The 17,633-nt window shown below is 41.7% G+C and overlaps 1 protein-coding gene across 2 annotated transcripts in view; it reads right to left on the bottom strand.

Annotated features, from left to right (window-relative positions):
* Positions 1-17,633, bottom strand: part of LOC130545909 (zinc finger protein 883-like) — a 48,370-nt gene that overhangs the window by 26,423 nt on the left and 4,314 nt on the right. The window lies entirely within an intron of this gene.

The following is a 17,633-nucleotide window of genomic DNA, read 5'->3' on the forward strand; positions in this document are numbered from 1 at the left end:
AGTCATTGAGAAACTGAGAGCATAAGAATCGTACGATATATCGCTCAGCCCATATGTGCTTTTGTTCGGCTCTGTAAAATATATTCTGAGATTTTGTAAGAAGTGTGAAAGTAAAGACATGTAGGGGTGTGATGATATTCAAACGATCCGCCTCGACACCTCCCTCGATACGAACCGCAAAACTCTCGTGGCATACCGTGAACTCCAGCTTCACCGTCCCGTCCACCGCATGCGTCTACTGCGTGTGAGGTGCACACTTTTTCTCGGTGCTGGTTAGAGCATTCACTCTGCCAGCTGAAGCAGCAGTGAAGCAACCGCTGATCACGCTCAACAATAATGTGATGACAGTGCATTGTGAATGGCCAAAATGCACATGGATTGACACAAAAAGTAACAAATTCTAATTGAAAGCATCAAAGTGATGTCTGATGTGCTTTAAACAGTCACATGACTTTCAAAAAATACACTGTTGTATGTATGGGAGAGGGTGAGTGAATACTCATTTCTCATCATAAACTTCAGAGAAACAAATAAAACTACATTTAGACATTTTATATGCTTATATTGCATATGTGTGAGGGGGAGATGATCTCATCATGCTGTCAATCACTCTTTCCTACACCAAGTGAACCCTTGACCGTCTTTAATTGCATCCTTCAAAGCATGAGATAAAGCGCAATGTCTTTTTATTTAGAACTTGCACTACATGGACCAGAATAAAGAAACAAATACAAGTTATACAACCTACATCGTCAGTAAAATGAGATTCTTGATGAGCTTCTTGAAGAGGTTTTGCTCATTAATGTATTGGGAATTGTTATTGTACTGTGGCAGGCAGCACGATGCGTGTTGGAAATGCTCTCCCTAAAGCGCTGCTCAGTCACGACACATCATTTTGATTTTGCTTAGGGATATATCACACAACAAATTTTTCTTGGACGCCGCCGCTCATTTTACACTCACAGACTACACAAGTTTCAAGCATTAAGATATGAATCGATGCATCATTATTGAGCTCGAGCTCTAACTGACTTTTATGTTTATGATCTTGTTCTTGTTACGAAAATATCCATGGGTTTTTGACAATGCTATATTGGTATTTATATATATGGTGTAACAATTGAAAGGTTGAAAAATGGCTGATGAAAGTGAAACATATGTGTTTAAGGTAACTGATCCTGACAATGATCAAATGCAAAGTATAGAGGGTTGTGATGAAGTTGAACAAAGCGTTAGAAAACGCGAAACCAAACTTACTGAAAAGGGTTTGTTGTTTAAACTTGAAACGTTACAAAAACTATGGAAATCCAAGTTTGACAAAGCATCACATCTTAGAAACAATTAAGGATCTTCTGAGTAGTGAAGAGTTTCAAAATGAAGTTGAAAATACCTTTAATAAGTTCAAAGACCAATGTCATGAGACTTTACTAACTTTATTACCGGATGAAGAAAGAGAGAAGCATGAAATATGGTTTAAAGCCAAAGAGCTATGGGTTGCAGAGTTTAGTGCTGTTGTGGACAAATGGTTAAGGCAACTGCAAAATCAATGTGCTGAGAGTGAAATAAATCCAGATGATAGTGTTTCTAATGTTGAAACCAAGAAGCACAGTCATGTATCAAGCCTAAATTGCAGTTCAGGCTCTTCTGCATTCAAATCATCTGTTCTAAGAGAGCGCATTAAATTGGAGGCTGAAAGAGCCGCTCTAGTTACTCGTGCAGAATGCTTGAAGCAAAAACATGACCTAGAAGAACAGGTGGAGAGGTTAAGAAAGCAAAAGGAGAAAATGGATATCGATGCGGAAATAGCAACATCTACTGCAAAATTATCGGTTCTCAAAACATTTGAGCATCAAACTTCAAAAAGTGTGGTATCTGATGGAATGGAGTCTTACCTCAAAACAGCAAACACACAATTATCAGCTTCAGATCCTAATCCTGACAGGTATTTACCAAGCACTGCTTCACAAAGCCACCAAAGCTTAACTCAACAGCAATCATGTCCGGAGGATCAACAAGATGCTCTAAATGGAACCTTATTACATCATGTACAACCTTCTACATCTGGCTCAAATAGACAAGTCTCTAATGTAAATCATTCCAGTTCAATGCTAACACCACTTATACAAAGCCAACAACAAATTACAGAATTATTGATTCAGCAACATAAAGCCTTATAGTCATCTTCCCCCACGTGAAATTACTGTTTATGACGGGGACCCTTTGAAATTCAATTGATTTATGACAGCTTTCCAGCTATGTGTGGAAAGGCAGATGGATAGCAAAGAGGATTGCTTATATTATCTTGAGAGATACACCAAAGGACGACCAAAGGAAATTGTTGGTAGCTGCATGAATATGCCCATCGCCCGGCAGCGCCTCATTGGAATAAAGAAAAAAATTGAAAGGAATAAGGAATTACAAAAGGAATACACACACTTTCTTGGTGATATGATTGAACAAGGCTATGCAGAAAAGGTGCCAGACCTTGCAGCTGGAGAAGGAGGATGGTAAGGTGCGGTACATTCCCCACCACGGAGTGTACCACCCCCACAAAGGCAAATTACGTGTCGTGTTTGACTGCGGAGCAGAATTAAGGGCACTTCCTTAAACAGTCAGTTACTGCAAGGCCCTAACCTCACGAACACGCTAATTGGAGTACTTCTTAGGTTCAGACAGGAACCCATCGCCTTCATGACTGATATCCAAACCATGTTCTACCAGGTAAAGGTGACAAATGAAGACAAGGACTTCGTTCCTGTGGTGGCCGAATGGTGATTTCACACAAGATGTCTCCGAATTCAGAATGACAGTTCACTTATTTGGGGCTGTTTCATCACCAAGCTGTGCATGCTTTGCTCTGAGAAGAAGCGCACAAGACAATCAGCACATTTTGTTCACCATAATTTTTACATGGATGATTGTCTGAATAGTCTACCATCAGTGAAGGAAACTATTCAGGTAACCAAAGACTTAACTGCTCTCTGCAAAAAATGTGGTTTCCATCTGACACAGCGAATCAGCAACAGTCGCAAGGTCTTGCAGTCCATTCCAGAACATGACCGGTCAAAGAATACCAATAAACTGGACTTGGATTGGGATGAGTTGCCTGTAGAAAGAGCCTTAGGACTCCAATGGTGTGTACAAACAGACACATTTAACTTCAAAATTCTCACTTAAACGAGTTACTATACCTCGATTGGAGCTAACTGCTGAGGAGTGCTTTACTGAAGTTAAGTTACCAAAGAAGACAATATGCTGCTATATCAAATGACCGCAATGTCGTAAAACACAAACTGCAAGAAGTTAAAGCTTCATTAGGTAAGCAATGCTTGTCTGCAGATGACCTGCTGGAAGCAGAAAAGGCCTTTGTTCAATTCTGTCAACAAGAGAAATTTGGCAATGAAATTGCTTCATTGGCAAACAAGAAATCTGAAATCAGAAAGGATAGCACCATCTACAAGCTAAACCCTATTCTCGAAAATGGACTATTGAGAGTTGGTGGTAGGCTATGCAAAATGGCAATTCCAGAAGAAGTCAAGAATCCAATAATCCTGTCCAAAGATCAACATATTTCTAAGGTAATTCTTAAGCATATCCATGAACAAACTGATCATAGTGGAAGAAACGATATTCCTTCTGTGTTGAGAAGACTGGATTACCCGCGCAAATGCAGCCGCCAGAAAAATCCTTTCCATCTGTGTCACTTGCAAGCGACACATAGGAAAATTGGGTGAACAAAAAATGGCTGACTTACCTCTAGAAAGGTTAACAATGGATCAACCTCCATTCGCCAATGTCGGAGTGGATTACTTCGGTCCTATCGAGGTGAAAAGGGGCCGCAGTCGTGTAAAGCGATATAGAGTAATATTTACATGCATGACCACTAGAGCGGTCCATTTAGAGGTTGCTTATGCTCTAGACACAGACTCTTGCATAAATGCATTGCGCAGATTTGTATGCAGACGACGGCAAGTGTCTCACCTTAGATCTGACAATGGGACGAATTTCATTGGTGCAAAAAATGAACTTAAACAAGCACTGGCAGACCTGAATCAACACAAAATCCAGAAGACCTTAGCACAAATAGGTATTAAATGGAGCTTCAATCCACCTACAGCCTCGCATCATGGTGGAGCTTGGGAGCGAATCAATAACCTGATAAAAAGGGTGTTGTCATCAGTGTTACATCAGCAAGCAGTGGATGATGAAGGCTTGCATACTCTTCTATGTGAAGTGGAGGCCATCTTAAACGATAGACCATTATCTAAAGTCTCGGAAGATCCTTACTATGAAAGCAGGGCTCTAGAGTGCGACCAATTTGGTCGCAAATGCGACCTTATTTCTCAATGGTGCGACTAAAAATAATTCAATTCAATTTTATTTATATAGCGCTTTTCACAATGTGCATTGTTCCAAAGCAGTGCATGGTGTTTATAGACCAAGCAAGATCATTATAATAAATAAATGAATAAATAAATGCAGTCTCCCGGTGAGCAAGCCAACACTGCACTGCTCTGCTGTGGCGAGGAACCCAAACTCCAATGCTGAATAATGGAGAAAAAAAAACCTCGGGAGAAACCAGGCTCAGCCGGGAGGGCCAGATCTCCTCTGACGTGTCATAGCTGCACTCAGTGACCCCGACCAAAGCCACCGAGCAACAGGGAGAGCCCACGAGCCGCGACCCAGGAAGCCCCACCCGCCGAAACCGTGCAGGTCCAACCCGGTCCCATTCCGTGATCAACAACAGACAACAGAGGAACAACCAGGGAAAAGTAGTAATGGCATAATTAACTTTATTCCTCTGTTGTCCGACATCGACCACAAAACAAGACCAACCAGACCAGACCCACACAGTCCCAACAAATGAAACGCCCTGAACCACAACCAACAAGCCCCCCCACTCCCTACAACACCCACCCAGCTACCTCCAATCAAAGTCACTGAGTGCAGCCATAACTTCAAACTGCTGTCGTGTGATGCAAGTTTAGCATTAAATACCAAGTATTGTAAATTTAGCATTTATGTGACAGGTAGTCCGTCTTTGCTCTCGGTTGGGGATGGAATTGTCTGAGCTGGGCCGGCCAGATGGTCGTCTTTTTCTTGGGTGGTGATGGAATTGCCTTGGATGGAGCTGGATGGTCAGTCAGTCCGCAGGCTCTCGCAGGAGGATGGCACGGGATTTTCCGATGTAGCTGGCGTAATCTCTAGTTGTGGATGGGCATATGAGGTTCATCTGGGCCTGGCGGAATCTCTCCCTACCTCGGGATGGGCATTTCAGTTCAGTGAAGCACTTTAAGCACCAACACCTTTTCAGTAAGTTACCTTTCTTGTAGAATTGTGCTTCAAATAAATAACTTTATGTTGACCAGATTGTTAATTAATCATTTACAAGTCAATTTTGCATATATGGACATTTAAAAAAAAAGTGAACTGGTAAAACCATTTAAATGTTAAATGCGTTAAATGCGATGCGGTCGAAAATTTGGGTGCACCTAACTTTTGTGCTGGTGCACCTAAGAAAAAAAGTTAGGCGCACCAGTGCAACCAGTGCAAAAAGTTAGTCTAGAGCCCTGGAAAGGAAAACCAGTTTTACCTCCTGGTCTGTTTGGTAAAACCGATCAGTACACAAGAAAAAGATGGAGGCAAATACAATACCTATCAAGATCTATTTTGGAAGATGTGGATTAGAGAATACTTACCTCTTTTGCAAGAAAGACAAAAGTGGATTAAAGAAAGATGCAATTTCACACCTGGTGATATTGTCCTCATTGCAGATACAGCAGCTCCACGTAATTCTTGGGTGCTTGGAAATGTATTAGAAACCTTCCCAGACCACAAAGGCTTAGCTAGGTCTGTAAAAGTTCAAACTAAAACTAGTGTTATGATTAGACCCATAACTAAGCTATGTTGTTTGGTAAAGGCATGAAAACAAACACTAAATATTGTTCAACATTCAACAATGTATTGAATGAAATGTAAATATGTAAATAGATCATGTGAATGAATTTGTATACTTATGGCTCCATATGAATATAAGTTTGAATTTATTCCCTCCTGTTATTAACAATTAGGGGTCGGTATGTGGGAGCCATTCTTTGTTTTGTAATTTTAGTTCGCACCACTAGAGGGTGCTTATGCTTTAAAGGTGTGCACGTTACATCCGGCAGGGGCGAGTAAGGTCAAACAAAATTTGGACCGCAGCAAACGCATCAAGCGCACAGGCAAGTGCTTCTAGTTGTATTTGGATGTAAATGCAGGTGTATAATTTTCTTTACTTTACTTCACGTCATTTTATGAGTTAATGTTTGACTTGGACAATGGACAATAAATGACATAAACGGAATGTGGTATCGGTTCTTTATTTATCTGCTCACGAAGCGCGTCAAAAAGAGACCAACATGACATAAACCAGCAAATAGCGCCCACACATGGCGTGTGTTCCAAACAGAATGTATCTCCCTCCGAAGGGCCCTTCGGGAAGGGGATACCATACAAAACGTCACTTGAGTCCAAATAACCAGAATCAGTGTCAAAAAAGATGGCGCCAACGTGTCGCACGGCAAGCTGTCGCATCCATGCCTATTTGTGTGTGGCGGGTATAATGTTAGTTTTGTTCTTGTGTTCCAACCCTGTTTCATCGGTGCTGCGATACGAACGCTCTACACTGCTGGATATCCCAGCTGAAACAAATTGCGTGGACTATCAACAGTAGTGTTGTCACGATACCAAACTTCGGTGGATTTCCAAGCTGCAACAACCGCGTGGACTATCAACAGTAGTGTTGTCATGATACCAAACTTCGGTACCAGTCTAAATGTGACGATACTTGCATTTCCCGCTATCATTTTGAGTGCTGTTGAACAGATTATGAAAGACCTCTGATTGGCTATTGTGTTTCTAAGGTCATCGGATATGTCTTTGAATGGCTCCTTACCGAGCGCTCGTGCAACCAAACCCGGAAGCGCGTGAAATGATCATTGCATTGCACTCTCTACCGAGCGCTTACACAGATACACACGGAAGCATTTGAAAGTCTATCAAAGTTAAAAAAAAAACAATAGCCAATCAGAGGTCTTTCATGATCTGTTCAACAGCGCTCAAAACGATAGCGGGAAATGCAAGTATCGTCACATTTAGTACCGACTGGTACTGAAATTTGGTATCGTGACAACACTAATCAACAGGGGTCTGGCTCCTCAAGAAGAAGCTATACAAAAGACGAGGAAAGCGCGGTGGAAGATTAGCAAGAAATGCGAGAAACATACGGGAAGGTCGAGCAAACATTCATCTCAAATGTACGTGGCTCTTACCCGTGCATCCCGTGCAGCCATTTCCAATATGTCGGAGTTTACGGCGGAGTAGACAAATGAGAAGTACTTGTTCAGATGTTCATCTTCTCAAGGAGCTGAAACACTCAACGCTAGTGCATACGCAGTCACAGGAACCCGCTACGGTGATTTTATTCAAGACTTCTCAGATTTTCTTTCTCTTATTGTATCAAAAACGGACAATCTTTGAATTATCGGGGACTTTAATATACATATATGCTGCCCATCAAAACCACTAGCAAAGCAGTTTGTTGAGCGGGTGGATTCCTTTAACTTAACTCAGGCTGTGGGTGAGGCTGCTCACAGACATTGTCATACTCTTGACCTAGTTTTATCGATGGGCTGGTCCATTAGGAATGTGATTATAACGGACAATTGTATTTCTGACCATAGCTCTGTTATGTTTAATGTTGATCTGCCAGCTGGTATATTGAAGAATACACATGTTGACCGGTATGTCCGTCCTTTGAATGAGACTACAGCAAAGCGTTTTGCAGAGGCCTTTGAAGTAAACCCGGCCATCACTGAGGGGTTTAGATACAGAGAAATTGACTGCTGTGTTTAATTCTGTATGCTTAGACATTATGAATAAGGTCGCTTCACCTAGACCTAAAAGGGCTAAACCTCAGCCTCAGCCTTGGTTAAATGACGATACCCATACTCTCAGGCAAGCCTGTAGGAAAGCTGAATCAGATGGAGAAAGGACAAATTACAGGTTTCCTAGGAGATGCTAAAAGATACTCTGAGCACTTACCAGCGGGCAGTCAAATTGGCAAGAACAAAATTATTTTCAGATATAATAAATCGAACTGCCCATTGTCCAAAATCTCTGTTTAGCACAATAAACTCTGTGCAAAACCCAGCTAATTTATCCCCCTCTGATTCGTTCTCTCCTTCCGCAGAGGATTTCTTGAACTTCTGTGTGTCAGAAAAGAGATTGTCCCCTCCAATGTTGGTCTTGAATTCCCTCAGCCATGTGCAGATACGTTTGACCGTTTTGATCAGGTCTCTCTTCCAGCCTTAACAGAGTTAGTTAAGCACATGAAATCATCCTTTTCGTTACTGGATTCTATTCCATCACAGTTTGTAAAAGATTTGTTTGACACTGTGGGCACGAGTATATTCGCCATTGTGAATAGCTCCTTAACTCATGGATGTGTTCCTTCCTCTCTTAAACAAGCGGTGGTTTCTCCCCTATTGAAAAAAACAGGCCTGGAGGCTACAGAGCCGAACAATTTCCGTTCCATTTCTAAACTTCCATTTTTATCCAGTTCTAGAGAAGGTGGTTCTGACTAAGATCACCCCTTTTCTGCATGGAAATGATCTCCTGGACAAATTTCAATCTGGTTTCAGAGTGGGTCATTGTACAGAGACCGCTCTGTTAAAAGTGGTAAATGATCTATTGCTAGCGGTTGATTCCGGCAAGTCCGCAATACTAATCATGTTAGATCTCAGCACCGCTTTTGACACTGTAGATCATTAGATTCTGCTAAACCGGTTGGAGTGTGAAGTGGGGTTTCGGGAAAGTGCCTTAAAATGGTTTTAAATCCTACATGGAGGATAGATCATTTTTCGTAAATCTGGCTAATGTCTCATCCTTTACGGCACCCTTAAAATATGGTATCTTGAGTCCGATACTATTTCCACTATACACGTGTCCGTTGAGATCCATCTGCCGTCGTCATAACATCTCGTATCACATGTATGCAGACGACACTCAGTTCTACCTCACGCTTAAGATTGGAAGCGAACACTCTGTGCAGGCCCTGTTGCATTGTCTCGAGGAGGTCAAAAGCTGGCTTTCAAACAACTTTCTCCAGCTCAATGGGAAAAAATCTGAGATTATATTATTTGGTCTGCCTAAGGCAAAAGAGAAGATCTCAAACGCTCTTGCCCTATTAAAATTGTCAGTGAAAAACGCCAACTCTCTCGGCTACAGCGCATACAGAATGCTGCAGCCAGGCTTTTGACTGCTATCATCTCTCCACTGGCTTCCAGTCAAGTTTAGGATTGATTTTAAAATTTTATTATGGGTTTTTAACGCATTAAACAACCACGCCACAATTTACATCAATGATCTCCTAGGATCTTACACTCCAGCTAGGGCACTGAGATCAGGAAACCAATCGTTGTTGACTGTCCCTCAGTCAAAAAAGAAGGCAAAAGGTGACCGAGCTTTCTCAGTAGAAGGACCACAACTATGGAACAGCCTTCCCCTGTATATTCGGCAGGCCCCGTCTGTAGAAGTTTTCAAATCCCAGCTGAAAACTCATTCTTTCAGTCTGGCCTTAGAAGTTGGGATTGTGTGATTTGTTTTTATTGCTGTCCCACATGTATGTTGGTTGTGTGTTTTATTGTATTATTGGTTTTAATATTGTGAAGCACTTTAGGCATTAAATTGCATTTAATGTGCTATATAAATAAATGAAGTTGAAATAAAGAGAAAATTACGTTGCTTTTATTGTTCCTTTTGCAATGTGAATTTTAAACGGACAATTGTGATTTCCAGTTCAGAGCTTACATATCAAGAGCTTTACTCTTCGAAGAGAGTAGCGCATAGGGATGATCACTTCGGAATGGAACGCAGGGAAGGATTTCCACGGGCACGCGGTTAAAGTATGACTACGAGTTGGATTACTACGTTGCATATACTGTATAAAAAATATGGTAAAAGAAAGAAATTTTGTTTCCATTTATAAGTAAAAAAAGACAGTAAATGGACAGTAAATGTTCTGAATGACAGTAAATAGAGTCAAAGAGTCGATTCCGTCAACTCCAATAGTGGGAGTCGGAGTCGATTCCAAAAAAACATGAATGGAACACTCCTAGTCTCAGCTCATTATCTCTAATGTGATCACATCTTCACGCAGAGAGCGTTATTCATACAGTAATGATCTGCAGAAGCCATTCAAGCATGGTCAACTACCTCAAACAATGACACAACAAACCATTGCGATTCATCGTCAAATGAGAAAAGGTTTACTTACTATTTGGAAAAAAGACTGTGACTTTGACAATGAATGGTTTCACTATATCCAACAGAGCACATTATTGTCTGACGAGTGAGTATTGTATCTTTCTTTCCTTAGGAAAAACTACCATGGTTTTACTATAGTAAACATGCAGCGAACATGGTTTTTGACTGGATTGCAAAATTACGACATTATGACTACATGAAAAGTGGTGTTTTTTGTTATGCATAGGCATTGTTAGTATTCATATGATTTGGCCATGGGTTATGCATGTAGTCTACTGGTATTTTTACTCTTTTCTTAAGAATGTGGCTGCAACACTGGTTCTGTGTGCTTTGTAAAGCAGTGCATGGTAAAACACAGGACACATGAGAGCAGCTGTAAATAAACTGCAAATAAAACATGTATTCTTCACATCTCCTCACATTCTTCTTCATAGCTGCCTCTCAACATTCCACCTTGATAGGTCCATTGTGTCTATCTGCCCAGGAGTGAAAAACACATCAATATTCATGGCCATTGACACTCCCTCAGATATGGCCTTTCCACAACAGTCTTGTCTTATAAAAGTTACAAAAGGGTAACTCCGACAGAAAATTACAATTCTATCATGAATTACTCGCCCTCAAGTCATTCGACAACCCCTGTTCTGATAGCACAGCTTCTCTATTACAGTAAACACTGTGATAAGTGCCACACACTCTTTCATGACCTGATTTTACCATAATGATGCAAGCACACACGTCTGTGCTCAAAACTGTAATCGATTCAGCCCAGCAAACACAGTACGTTCTGACGATGTCGCCAGTTCGTCTTCCCCAGATAGCACAGGTACCTCTGTAAGATGTCTGCTAAAGATCTGGAAAACATCTGCTGTGTAAAAACATCTGCTAAACATCTTAGAGCAGTTGTACATCCATTCTAAAGGTCTATAGGACATCTGACGTCTCAGAGATGTAGGGCAGATAAGCAAACAGCATCTGCTAGATGTCTGCCAGATGTACAGTACGTGTGCTATCAGGGTCATTTGGTCACTGTGACATTAGTTTGTGACCACGTTCTGAGGACGTCTTGGCAACGTTCCATTTCGCAGAATTTTTAGTAACGTTCCAAAATCGTGGTAGCCACATCCTCAAATAACGTTGTGAATTAATCCCACGTTGTAGCGTCTGATCTTCAGATAACCTGGACACTGGTCATTTGATTAATGAATCTGGTAAATTCCATTTATTATATTATTATATGGAAAATGTTTGATCAGAGTAAAATCTGTCATATTGTCAAAACGAATGCTATTAATCCGACTTTTCACAGCAAATATACTGGAGTTTAATAAGATACAACAGTCAAAACTGTTTCTATTTATTTAGCGCGTGCATGTGATATGTGCGTGTCAGGCATGGAGAAGGTAGAACCCACACGCAGGCAACAGTTCACTTTATTTACACAAAACAAAAGCCCACGATGGGGATAAATAAGTATGGCACGAAAATATAATCAGAAACAAAAGACTTCCTACGAGGGGGCAAAAGCAAAGGAAACTGGATAACTGACACTTACTTTACAAGACGATAATGACAAGACAAGATATACATGATACGTCAAGACACGGGGCAAGATAATCCACATGGGCAAGGTAATCCACAAGGTATTAACACGGTATTACAAAGAAAAACGAATCAGCACAGGACAGCAAACACAAGCGCATTAAACAGGGAACCAAAGCAAGAGGGGAAGAGGTGCAGGGCATGAAATAATTAACAATCAATGATGAGGAAATGAGAGGGCGGGGTCAAGAGAATCATCACAGTGCGTGCGCGTCTCCAGTACTCGCCTTCTCAAAGAGCCGCACACTCGCATCATTTAAACGTTAACGGTTATTTCTCTTTTCCTCGCTGCCTGATATACTGTATTACTTCAGCAGTTTATTCATATTCTTTCTTTACTTTATACCTTACATATGAATCAGAATCAGAAAGAGCTTTATTGCCAAGTATGTTTGCATATACAAGGAATTTGTTTTGGTGACAGGAGCATCCAGAACACAGAAACAGCAACAACAGTACACAGAGACCATAACACAATAGAATACAGTACACAGATGATTTAAATAAGGGCCTATGGGTATAAAAAATAAGAAATACAATACAATAAACATAAGATAAAGATATAGAGAGCAAAGCTATGTGTCTATGTAAATGTGTACAAGTAAAAAATAAGAATAGACTATTGTAGTACAAGGTATGTGCTATATACAGCAGAATGAATGAAATAAAATTCACAGAAAAAGTTGTATAAAAAATAGACAGTGTATTATCTAGCGGATATAATTAATATTGCACTTAATTATTATTGCACAGAGTTATTAATTGCACGGTGGGTAAAAACAATGCTGCCGACCAGACGGCAGCATTGTGAAGAGCTGATGGCTTGGATGTGAGAGGTCCAGGGTGATTTTCTGAGCCCTTTTCCTCACTCTGGATGTATACAGTTCTTGGAGGGTGGGCAGGGGAGCACCAATGATCTTCTCAGCAGTCCGAACCGTCCTCTGTAGTCTTCTGATGTCTGACTTTGTGGCTGAGTCAAACCAGACAGTGATGGATGTGCAGAGGACAGACTATGACTGCTAAGAAAAACTGTTTTAACAGAGTTTGTGGTAGGTTGAACTTCTTCAGCTGATGTAAGAAGTACAACCTCTGCTGGGCTTTTTTAGCAATGGAGCCAATGTGATTGTCCCACTTCAGGTCCTGAATAACTCTGTGTGGAGATGGTGGTGCCCAGGAACCTGAATAACTCCACTGCTACAGTGGTGTTCATGATGGTGAGAGGGGGAACTGCAGGGGGGTTTCTCCTGAAGTCCACAATCATCTCAACTTGGAGCTGAACATGCTTAAAACAGTGGTTATGACTGCACCAGACAGCCAGCTGCTCAGCCTCCTGTCTGTATGCAGACTCATCACCATCCTGGATGAGGCCAATGAGTGTGGTGTTGTCTGCGAACTTCAGAAGTCTGACAGAAGGGTCCTGGGCAGTGCAGTCATTTGTGTACAGGGAGAAGAGCAGTGGGGAGAGAACGCACCCCTGGGGGGCGCCAGTGCTGATTGTGCGGGTGCTGGATGTGAGTTTCCCCATTCTCACTAACTGTTGCCTGTCTGTCAGAAAGCTGGTGATCCACTGACAGATAGAGCCAGGAATAGATAGCTGGGTTAACTTTGTCTGGAGCAGTGATGGGATGGTGGTGTTGAAAGCAGAGCTGAAGTCCACAAACAGGATCCTCACATAGGTCCCTGGTCTATCCAGATGTTTCAGGACAAAATGCAGCCCCATGTTAACTGCATCCTCAACAGACCTGTTTGCTCTGTAGGCAAACTGCAGGGGGTCCAGTAAGGATTCTGTGATGTCCTTCAGATAGGCCAGTACCAGTATCTCGAATGACTTCATGACCACAGATGTGAGAGTGACGGGTCTGTAGTCATTCAGTCCTGTGATTGGTGGAGCGCTTGAAACAGGAAGGAACAGTGCACAGCTCCAGTGATCTGTTGAAGATCTGTGAGAAGATGAAGGCCAGTTGAATAGCACAGCTTTTAAGACAGGCAGGGGAGATACCATCTGGGCCTGTTGCTTTTCTTGTCTTTTGTTTCCTAAAGACTCGGCACACATCCTCTTCACTGATCTGAAGTGCAGGAGGTGGGGTGACTGATGTTCTCTCTACACAACACCTATCACCTTCAGAGTTGGTGTGAGGTGTAAAGTTAGCATTTTCAAATCTGCAGTAAAAGTCATTCAGATCATTGACCAGGTGTTGATTGCCTGCAAAATTGGGGGATGGTGGCTTGTAGTTAGTGATGTCTTTCAGGCCTTTCCACACAGATGCAGGGTCATTGGCTGAAAACCGGTTTTCCAACTTTTTAGAGTAGTTATCTTAGCCACTCTGATCTCCTTTGTCAATGTGTTCCTAGCCTGCCTATACAAGACTTTGTCCCCTTTCCTGTAGGCATCCTTCTTGGCTTGGCGAATCTGTCTTGAATCTTGCGAATGAGTTTTGCTGAGAACCATGGTTTATCATTGTTTTTTTTAAGGAAGTCAGGAATACATAAATCCTCACAGAAACTGATCTATGATGTTACGGTCTCTGTGAGCTCGTCCAGATCGGTGGTAGCAGCTTCAAAAACACTCCAATCGGTGCCCTCGAATGCGGCCCGCTCTGTTTCGTTGGTCCATCTTTTAACAGTCCTTACCACAGGTTTGGCAGATTTTAGTTTCTGCCTGTAGGCTGGGATAAGGTGAACCAGGCAGTGATCAGACAGTCCTAAAGCTGCTCTAGGGACAGAGCGATATGCATTCTTTATTGTGGTATAGCAATGGTCCAAAATATTTTTGTCTCTGGTAGGGCATGTGATGTGTTGTCTGTATTTTGGCAGCTCGAGTGCAAGTTTTGCCTGACTAAAGTCGCCAAGAATAATAATAACAGAGTCCGGATGTTGTTGCTCAGTGTCCGTGATGTGATCGGCGAGCTGTTGTAACGCCACGCTCACGTGCGCTTGCGGTGGAATGTAAACGCACACGAGAATAAACGAGGAAAACTCTTGCGGCGTGTAAAAGGGCTTACAGTTAATGAAGAGTGCTTCTAGGTCGAGACAGCACATCTTCTTCATCACTGTTGTATCTGTACACCACTTTTCATTTATGTAGAAACATACCCCACCACCGCGCGATTTCCCGTTGATTCTGCATCGCGGTCCGCTCTGAACAGCTGGTAGCCAGGCAGATGTAGCGTGCTGTCCAGGATGAAGTCATTCAGCCACATTTCCACGAAACACAAAACAGCAGAGTTTGAAAAATCCTTATTTGTTCGGTAGAATAGAAGAAGTTCGTCCGCTTTGTTTGGCGGAGAGCGCAGATTCGCCAGATGTACTGTATGCTAAGCAGTGCAGTTTTAATGCCGTGCTTTCTGAGCCTGACCAGCGCGCCGGCTCGCTTCCCACACTTGCGCGTCGTGGAGCGCTTTAGCAGCGCCGCTGCGCCTCCGACGTTAAGTAAAACGTCCGAATAATCAAAAACCGGTAAAAGATCAGATGGTGTGCACTGCCGAATGTTCAGCAGTTCATCTCTTGTGAAACTGATTGTATGGGAAAAACATAAAACAGGACAAACTAACAAAAACACTAAAACAACTGGAGAGCTCCACACCGAGGCAGCCGTCTGCAGCGCCATCTTGTTTTTGTGAGAGTAAACACATTTTTGTGATTTTCGATCGATTTAGCATGAGTGTGACTGATAACGCTTTTGATCGTTGTTTCTAAAGATGGACAAACTGTTAAACTTATGTGGTGAGACAAGAATATAATGTTAAAGGGGCGATGAACTAAGACCTCAATTTTAACCTTTTAAGCTTTTGTTATATAAGAGGGAATCGTATTCAAGCGAACATCCTGTAAGTGTCAGAACTGAAAACGCTCTTGTTACTGAAATTACAACTGTTACTGACACCAGGCCCAGCAACGCCAGGTCCTGGAATGCACCTATCTATGACATCATTGATAGGTTGAACACCACCTCCACAGAAAATATCAACGACTACTTCTCTAGCACCCGCCCAGTGGTTCGCGCATGACAGTACTGAAGTAACACTATCTGGTTGCGTGGAACTAGATAGAGCGAGCAAGCAATAAACATGCCGTTAAAGATCGCGAAATATTGTGGAGTGCCTGGTTGTGGAAGAACACAGTCGCTGCATAACCTTCCTTCTGATTCCAAAGTTTAATTTTAAAGACGTTCCAGCTTACGTGGGCAAAACTTTACCCCGGATTCCTTTGTGAACAAGGCAGAGGTCGACTATGGATTTACGGAGAGACTAAAATTAAAAAGCAGTGCTGTGCCGTCAATATTGGATCCGATAGGAATGGTGCAGCAATCTTATGCGAGTACAACATATTTGTACTATGCGTCACTATTGCTTTGTTAGAGATCGCTTGATATGCCCTGAGCCCTATTCGCATGGGATTAGTATTACCTGGGGACCTCTAGTCATTTGTAATACTTGCAGAGGCACAGAGTTGTGATTTGGCGGGCTCATATATCATTTTTCAAGGTTTTATCCACCGTTTGCAAATAATGGAGGCTGTTTTGAAGTGTTTCGGTATAATTTCGGGTGCTGGGTCATATCCATAAGTTACCGGGAGTCTCCCGTTTGTTTATTTATCATGGAAACTCTCGTAACATTTGAGATTCGCGGTGATCTTCTGTACGGTTCGCGATCACGGGTCTCAAATGCTGACAGGTATGGTCATACAGTATATCATTAAACACCATACAACTATAGGCTATACAAACTATACGCAAAGCCTTGCCATCACATCCGGGAAATAAGTCAGTAAATTTGAGTAAAATCACAGGCTTCATTTATCCCGTGTGAATGCGCCACATGAAATACAGATGTGGGGAGGTAATTTATAAATCACACGAGGTCCCCAGATAATACTAATCCTGTGCGAATAGGGCGAATGTAACCTAACGATATGTCTAAGTTTACTATGATATGACTAAGTTTACTATACAAACTGCTATCCAATCATAGCAGTGGGCATTTACTTCCAAGTCTTCATGGCGGAACGCCCATTCAAACCGATCGTTTGACAAGCCGGCCTCAAAACCCGGGTAGAAAATAGCCTATTACTTATTGATTTTGATGTTTTTGAAACCACGCGGACGTCATAAGTAGACCTCATATAACAGTATAAAACAATAAACAAGCCCAGTTCATCACACTTTTAATCTTAAAGGTAATGTTTATTCATCTCTGTCAATAAATATCTGCTTTTAATCCTCTATATTGTGTTGAAGTCTTTGATTATTTATGTCATGTACTTCAGTATATAATAAAATATCTTATTGTGATGTAGAAAGCTGTGTTGAGTTTTATTAATCGTTATACTGTGCTTTATACATATTTTAATAGAGAATTACTCCAATTATGCATAAAATTGAATCTTTAACACACAGATGAAATCACAAATTAATTTAATCCTCCATGTGAGGAATGATAATTGTTTAAATTAAATAAAAAAAGATTTTAACAACGTGACTGTTTGGTCGTTAGGACGAGCTCATCATGTCCCAGAAACGTTATTTGGTACGTCGCTGCGACGAATATGGGAATCACAACTGTGTTAGCTGGGAGATCACCACTGTTTCAAAATGTGCCAAGTTACATCTAGAGTTAGAACAATGTAGCACAGTCCTGAAAGACAATCATACGAGCAGTTTTGTTGCTATGCTGTATTTACTTCATGTTGGCCATGTAGACCAGCTAATAAACGTTAATACGCTGTTT

The sequence above is a fragment of the Triplophysa rosa genome, linkage group LG22 (genome assembly GCF_024868665.1).
Source record: "Triplophysa rosa linkage group LG22, Trosa_1v2, whole genome shotgun sequence".
NCBI classification, from domain to species: domain Eukaryota; kingdom Metazoa; phylum Chordata; class Actinopteri; order Cypriniformes; family Nemacheilidae; genus Triplophysa; species Triplophysa rosa.